Source organism: Myodes glareolus, chromosome 6, assembly GCF_982192425.1.
Source record: "Myodes glareolus chromosome 6, mMyoGla1.1, whole genome shotgun sequence".
Classification (NCBI taxonomy): Eukaryota; Metazoa; Chordata; class Mammalia; order Rodentia; family Cricetidae; genus Myodes; species Myodes glareolus.
Window position 1 is genome coordinate 32,804,094 of NC_142031.1, and position 8,705 is coordinate 32,812,798.

Sequence of the window (8,705 nt, forward strand, 5' to 3'; positions counted from 1 at the left end):
TATGGAATTTAAATTTATAATCATTTTATTTTTACATGTGTTTGTCATCACTTTTCTTGTCTTGTACATTTTCATTGTCAAATTAGCCATTTCTCTGCCCCACTCCCTATGAAAATGAACAAATCAGTAGAATTGCCATCTAAGATTACAATGAGATAAGCCACTTGTAAAAATCAAAACTCTCCAGTGAAACAATAGACACTAGGATTGTGTATGAAGTTGAAAAACATCAAGAACTTTTAAAAAAATGTGCATGCGTGCTCTTCTCTGTACCTGTGTGTGTGTGTGTGCACACACACGTGAATGCATGCTCATGCACACAAGGCTGTGGAGGTCAGCGGACAGTTTTCTGGAGTTGATACTTTTCTTAATCTTTGTATGGATTCTGAAGACTGAATTCGAGTCTCTAGGTACAATCATCTTTACATTCTGAGCCATGTTGCCTGGATGAGTATGAACTTAGTGCTAAGAGGAACAAAGATAAACAAAGAATCAGTAAGGGTCGACGAATCCAGGGCAAGTGAAACAAAAGACAGTTGAGTGTATCCAGAATGTTGACCACAGTCATCATCAATCTTCTGTTTTCTTCCCCTTGAGCACAGGTGAATGCCAGAGACAACAAATCTCAACACACCATTCACTGTCTTAGAAATCCAATAAGAGGAACACACTTTATTTTTTCAACCAAATGCTTTCCTCAGCTGCATTTCTAATAAGATAAATGCTGTTATTTTCACAAATGGCTTGTAGTGGAAAAGTGACTTGGTAGATCAGGTTGTAAGCATAAAATCATTTTAGCGGTATCTTCAATTTACTTTGCCTATATTTGCAACTTGGGAACCATCAAAGGGATGTGTAATTCAAGGTCCATCTAAAGACCTTTCATTAAATTTAAAGCAAAACTCTCCATGAAAATAATACATTCACTAGATATTTCATTAGCAGTAGCTTTTTGGTATTGCTAATTTATAAACAGTTCACCTCACGGCAAGTGATATTTTAGAGCTGATAAGATACAACTATGAACACTACTCAGAACTCTTTCTATCAGAGAGACTCATAGTTTTTCCTGGCACCTCCTCTATGGCTGGTGGAGGATGTAAGCTATCCCCTCATCTCTACAGATGAAACAAATTAGTTTAAGTGTTTCTAGCTTATAGTTGTTCCTGCTTGCTCTGCTTGCTCTGCTTGCAGAGGCCTATCTGAACTGGTCACATGAATGCTACTCTGATAACATAACATTCACCAGGGTATTATTATGCAATGCCCTACAGCCAATAAGAAGACCACTGTTTAGCACTTACCACTCTGTAGTTCCTGCTTCAGGACCACATCACTGAACATAAACATTCATTCTTCAATTCTTATTGCATACTTTCTCCCCATAGAGAATAGAATTCACTGCCATGCCTTATCTCAGACGTTTCAGGTATGAAAACATTTGTTAAACTCTTTATGACACATCTTATGTGTTTCTGACTTTAAAGAAAACCATTTAATCCCCTGAAGTCAGTGTCTCCAAAGTGTACATTGTTATGATCGTCCATCTTATGAAGAAGAAAGTTCTTGAGCGTTTGTTTGTGCAGTGTGTGTGTGCCTGGAGTGACTTGGGAAGCAAGACACTCTACTGGGGAATTGCCTTCATTAGACTGACATGCAAGGCATTTTTCTTGATAAATAAATGATGTGAGCAGAGCCTTCTCTGATCATGTGGTCCTTGTGGTTTAAGAAAGCAAACCGATTTTTTCCATGCGTCCTTAGCCGGCCCACGGGACTCTCCTGGCCGTGGCGGCCTGAGCGCAGAATCTGAGCGGCAGCTGCACGAGTCATGGCTGGACAGGCTTTCTGAAAGTTTCTCCCGCTCATTGACAGAGTATTGATAGAAAGGAGTGACGCCGCAACGATAACCAAAGGTGGCATCTTGCTTCCAGAAAAGTGTCTCAAAAGAAAGTACTGAAAGCAACGGTAGTGGCTGTGGGATCAGGCGCGAAAAGAAAGGGTGGAGAGATTCAACCAGTCGGTGTGAAGGTTGGAGACAAAGTTCTTCTCCCAGAGTACGGAGGCACCAAAGTAGTTCTAGATGACAAGGAGTATTTCTTATTTAGAGACGGTGACATTCTTGGAAAGTCCATGGACTGATCACTGTTGAAATGTTGTCACGTGATGCTGCCCATTCCGCTGACTTTCTGAGCTCTTCATCATGAAAATAATCTCTGCGCCTCCTTTTATAATAAACTGGTGATGCCTGCACCGATGACATCATCTTCTCTGCAGTTTAGTGTCACTGTACTGTCATAAGCCTTTCCATATAAAATAATATGAAAAAAAGCACAAACTGAGAATCCACAGAAGGAAACCAGTAAGCAGCATTCCTCCTCTTCCTCAGTTCCTGTTTCTGCGTGCCTACCTAAGTCTTTTCTCTGACTTCCCTCAGTGATGGAGTAATAAAATCAGATAAAACTGTTTCTTGCCCCAAAGTTGGTTTTGGTCACTGTCTTCTACTACAGTCAGAGAGAAGCAAAAGAGGGCAAATTCATTGCTGCAACACCTGAGACCTCCACTTGAACAGGCAAGGTCTCTACCTGGCATCTTCTCCAAAGGCTGTTTTCTTCACTCATTTATATGGCTGAGAAAAGGCACTGTTGTGAAAAGGCTGCCTACCTATCCTAACAAAGGTGTGTGAATTATACAGACCAAAGTGCAAGGAGAGTTGATGGTGGAGGTTTCAGATTCAGAAAACCCCAACTCAGTAGAATTTGTATTGATGCCAAAAGAATACCATACATTCATGATCAGGACAACTTTATTAAGTATTAATTTCCCAAATGTTACCAAATTAATGCATAAAAGAATTAATTTTTCATAATGATCTGTCTTTTCATGATTACATCACAAATTAGAGGTTGATGCCACATTTACATGGAAAGTGTGAAAAAAGAGTCTAGGCACAGGTAATATAACCCAGTGATTAAGAGGCAACCTTTAAAAATCATAACACTCCATAAAATCATTGCTAGTTTAAATCTATCACTTTTTTTTAGGAGGCAGAACTATTGAAATCCCACTCATTGTAGGAGCTACAACACTTAAAACATAGTAAGGTAGTATGCAATTTAAAAGAAAATAGACTATTACAGAGCTAAATAACTGAATACTAAGGGAAGAAGTGGACAGAATCACAAATTCTGCGTGCTGACATCAGAAGAGAAATAGTGAAAATACATCTATGAATCTTTTCATTTTTATGCTTTTTTATCTTGAAGATTTTCAAACATTTATTCAAGGAAATACGTATACTCATATCTATGCTTTATTAACCCTTTCTAACTTTCACCATGTCCCCATTACATGTCCTTTTATTGTATGATGACCCATAAATCTATTATGAATGTGGCTGTGGGCCCATTCACTGCCACATGAGAAACCCACCAGTTGCCTCAAAGAAGAAAAGCTCTCTACTCTAGCATAGCATTGAAATCTCATGATTTCACCCATGGACCACAGCATCCAGATCCTAATTAGAGATGATCCCCCTGCAGTAAAAAAACAACTAATGCAAAGACCTTCAACTGGTCAACATGCAAAGAATGTCCCAGAGAGCCTAGCCCCAGTTGGCACATATTTGTAACAATCCACTCCAGGCTCAGAGAACTTTTTGAAAGATGGACAAGAAAGATTGTAAGACATAAAGGCGGTGGATAACTTTAAAGAAACAGTGTTTTCTGGACACAAATAGGTTAGTTGCCTATATGAATTCACAGGGATAGGGACAAGGTGAACAAGACTTAGGTAGGATCACACTGACAAAATCTTAATGTTGGGAATGATGCACAATAATCCCACAACTAGTTGAAAAGCTGGTGACAACTGATAACAGATGGAAGAGGAGTCAATTTCTTTAATGATGTTACCCCTGCCTGTGCACCATACTCAAGGGCAGGTGCCACCCCTAAGATTAGTTCGGAAACAGAAATTAGGTGTTCTGAGAAAAAAATGAAGCAACAAATGTGAAATTTCATTGGTAGGAAGGGAAGCGAAAAGCACAGGTACAGGGAAGGTTTGGGGGGTATTGTAATCGAAATATACAATTCTCAAATAAATGATAAAATATTCTAAGTGTCTCCAGGATCGAGAAGTTTGATTGCTTAACAGAGCACCTTGTGGAGGTCAAACAGGATGTCCTGTTCTCACCCCTTTGGTCGTGGTTTGGCCTGTTCTTTTCTAAGTCCAGTCCTATTTATAGCTCTCTCCTAATGACTCTTGTAGTGGACTGGAGAGATGGTTCCACTGAGTAAGAAACTTGTCACCATGCCAGACCACAGTACAGTTGGGTTCTAGGTAACCACATCCTGGAAGGAGAAAGCCAGTTCCTTAAAGATGTTCCCTGACCTCATGGTTTCTGTGACCTATTTGCTTGAGTGCTCAGGTGCATGCCACACAGACAGACAGAGAGACAGACAGACAGAGAGACATACAGACAGAGAGACAGACAGACAAACAGACACACACACATGTGCACACATACATAAATAAAAAAATGAAGAAAAACTTTCTTCTGTCTGTTATGATTATAAACTTGAAGTGTGGATGTGTTTGTGTGTATTTAGTGTGTGTGTAAAATCCTTCTGAATGCATTAAGAAAGGTTTATTTTGAATGTGTTTGTTTTTTTAATAAAAGAAACTCTCAGAAATATGGTTATGACCATTCTTATTTAAAGAGATGATATCAGCATATTAAATAAACACATGTAATATATTGCATCTATGTACTAAATTAACACTTTACTCTTTATAAATGCTGAAGAAAATCATTTTACATATTATTTTATAAATGTTTTTATTGGTTGTTAAAGAAAATAATAGTTCAAAAATAGCAGCTTAGTGTATCTAATTTTTTTTTTCTGAAATGAACTATAGATTAAATAAAGTTTGCCTGGAGCCTGCATCTTATTGATATTTTAAAATGTCATTCAAAATTGGTAGAGGGGACATAAAATAGATAGAGTAGCAGAGATTTCATCTAGCAAAAAGTTACTCAAAATGAAACTGCCTATAAAATAATTACACATGGGGGCTGGAGAATTGGCTCAGTAGTTAAGAGCACTGCTGATCCTACAGAGAGGGGTTCAGTTCCCAGCACCCACCTGACTATTCACAACTCTGTAACTCTAGTTCAGAAGAACTGGGAGTCCTGCTGTGGCCCCCATGATATATCAAGCAATGCTGTACAGACATACACTGAGTCAAAATACGCATAAACATGAAATAAAATTAAAATCTTTTCAAATAGTCACATTTTGATGTAAAGTATACATACTTATAGTGTAGGAATATTTTTTTGTTTATTTTCTGTCTACAGAAGGAATGAGAGCTACCTCACATTACTGCATACATACCTCCCTGCCATGGTGGGCTATGACACTTCAACCATAAAATGAAAATAAATGTTCCTTTCATGAAAGCACCCAAATGCAGAGTTCCTAGAGGTATTTGCAACATATAAGCCCTTTTTCTCTCAGAAGCCTCTATTTTTATTGCTTTTCCTCCAAATACATATTCAAAACAATTTGTTGGTTTTATTTAAAAGAATTAATTTATTAATCATGTATATATGTATATACCTGTATATATGTTTTTACACTTGTATGCAGTGCTCATGGTGGTCAAAAGAGAGTGTTAGATCTCCTGGAGCTGAAGTTTCAGGTGACTGGAGCCTCTGTGCATATGTGCTGAGGCCTGAACTTAGATCTTCTAAAAGAGCACCAAGTGATTAACTACCAAACCATACCTTCAGCCCCAATTTGCTGTATTTGATTTAAACCAAACTTCAGCACTTTGTTTCTTAATTTCAGAGTCATAAAACAGGTTTATTTTGCTAATAAACTGTGTATGCTATAAATCAGGTGGGGTGGTTCTTTGGTGAACATTATTGTGACTAGTTATTTTAGAAGATATCAGCTAAGGGAAGATATACAGTAATGGTAATAGATAATCAAAATCAGAGAAACTTCAGATACCAATTAGGAAAATGACGAACAAAATTTACAATTGTTATATAAATGCATGTTGCACATGATTTTAAGTGATCTTTAAATTTATTTTCTGACTTGAATCTGAAATAACTAAGAGCTGAATTGTCTGTTTCTGTTTCTGTTTAATTGTCTGTTAAAGTGAAGAGTGAAATATTCAAATTTGAGAAATCAAGGAACCTGGAGGCTTTCCTGTAGCCTGGCTCCAAGTTACACGTGTGCAGACAGGAGTGTTGGTGACCTTTAATTGGTCGTTAACCCAGTAGCCATTTCTCCCAGATTCATAGTGTATGAGCTTCCAAGAATGATCACTTGGTTGGCTTAAGCTCAGGTAGGGAAAGAGATGCTATTCTTTCCATTGTTTTGTATTCTCTTACTTAAATCTTTCCTTTATTGTTGTGGACCCAAAAATATTTGGGTGATGCAAAATGGTAATGGTAAATATACTTCTGTGACAACTTTTATGCTAGTTAAAGTGCCTGCCTAAGAGAAACCGTGGGACACTCTCCCTGTGTTACCTATGAGAGGAGGCTTTGCCTCTGCAGTGAAGGAGAAGGCTGGAATTCCTTTGTCATTGGGATGTAGCCTGAAATCATATGTAACCCAGAAGACATTTTTACAAGGTTTGAGCAAGAACAATATGATCATTCCAATCAAGAAACCCAGAAAAGTCAAGATACATTAAAACTTTGGGCATGTTAGTTTGGGTAGATTCATATTCATAGCTGTATCTAAGAAGCATTATTCATTAGGTTGTTAAATACAAAGCATACCAATGATTTTGTACAATGCATGTGGTTAGATACAAAGAAGAATTTGAAAAAAGTGCAGGATGACCAACATCTTCACTTATTCTGCACTGTCCTATGTGCCTTGTAGTGTAAGTGTATTTTTGTAACTTATTATGCTTAACTTGTATGGGAGTAAATAAGACAATATTTGTGAGGTCAGAATATCAAATATTAAAATTTGATAAACAAGAAAATGATTATTTTTTAAATATACACACAGTTTTCCATCTAGGAAAGCTCAAAATTCCCACCATGACAAGGAGAATCTTCAATTTGTTGATAAGATGGTGCATTAATATAAGGCAAATGACACTTCGTTATCAGTTAAAAGTTCAGACAATGCACACACAAACACACCCAACCCTTAGCATATTTTATGTACTAGTTCAGTAAAGAACAGAGGTTGCTATTGTGATGTTCTAACCTCCATGACAAATCATTTCATATGCATGCTTTACAATGTCTCCTAATTGATAAACTGTGGGCTCTGTGCACCAAAATTTGAAAGTTCAAGAAATGTACATGAATCACCCAAAATGAGATTCTACCTAAGACATCATTTAAGGAACAATAAAAATGAGTTTTTATTTTTTTATTGGGAATTATTATCCAAAAGATTGGGAATATCAATAATTAAATTGGAAGTATGGGAAATGCATGAACTTTGAAAAACAAAAGCTGCCAAATGGTTGTGATTGTTCATAATAACACCGTTCACACAAAATACATCAGACAGTTCAGTTGTACTGCTGTGCGCACAGCTAGAACCCAACAGGAAATGAGATACTGATCACTAGATTCCATTTGGGTAAATGTTGTCTAGATTTTGTGTCAAAATCCATAATTCAAGTCCCAGACAGAGCCTCAGAAACCTTGAGTGGAAATGCAAATAAACTGAGAATCCTGAGCAACAAAGCAAACTACAGGAGAATCTTCTACCTTTTCCACTAAGACATAAAATATCACATCACATATCAGCTACAGAAAGTTGTAACAATGGCACTGGATTCTGAGTGGTTTGGAGTATGTAAAAGTAGTATGTTTAAAGAGGGTAAATAATTTTCCACTATTTAAATTGTAGGTTAAATCATAGTATGCTTTATTATGTACCTGATTAAAAACACTTCTGCCTGGCTGAGGATGTGGCTTAGTGTTAGCCAGAATATACAAACCTGCATTTAATCCTTAAAATTTCAGAAAACACAAACATTATACAGTTTCTCCAACAGTTTTAATAAAAAATATATAATTATTTTGTATTTGATATTTCATATGAAAGAAACATCTGAATTCTAACAGTTACCCCCAAAATGTAATATTTTAAAATACATTAAAGGGAACTGAACTGAAGCAGCAAGCCCAAGGTATATATGAGTCCATACCAGGTCTTCAGAGTATACATTATAGATTTCAGTGTGTGAATGAGTGCATCCCTGATTCTTGTGCTTTTCCCTAGGGTTTTTTTCATTTTGTTGGATTGCCTATTCCAACTTAGATGTGATAGTTTTTGTTATATTATTATAGTTTATTTTATTTTATTTTTGTTATTATGGCTTAAAAGTCTTCTCTTTTTTCACAGGAGAAAGAAAAGGGAATGGTTCCACAGGTGAGGGGGTGGGAATTGGAAGAAGTTGGGGGTAATGTAATTAGAATATATTGTATGAGAAAATAATTTATTTGCAATATAACAGAAGAAAGAAATTGGGGACATTTAATAAATCCAAACAAAAGTTAGTGCACTTGGTGTAAATGTAATATGTTTACTTAATTCATTTAAAGTTTGCAAAGGAAAAAATGATTAAAGGGGAACATTAGGAAACTGTAAAATATGATAAATAAAATTAACTTTAAATATGTCTTCATTTGATTAAATAACTCACAAGGT

General features: G+C 36.5%; 1 pseudogene; it reads left to right on the forward strand.

Moving 5' to 3' along the window:
- Nucleotides 1–1,828: 1,828 nt before the first annotated feature.
- On the forward strand, nt 1,829–2,139 carry LOC125388554 (10 kDa heat shock protein, mitochondrial pseudogene; annotated as a pseudogene).
- The last annotated feature ends 6,566 nt before the right edge of the window (nt 2,140–8,705 follow it).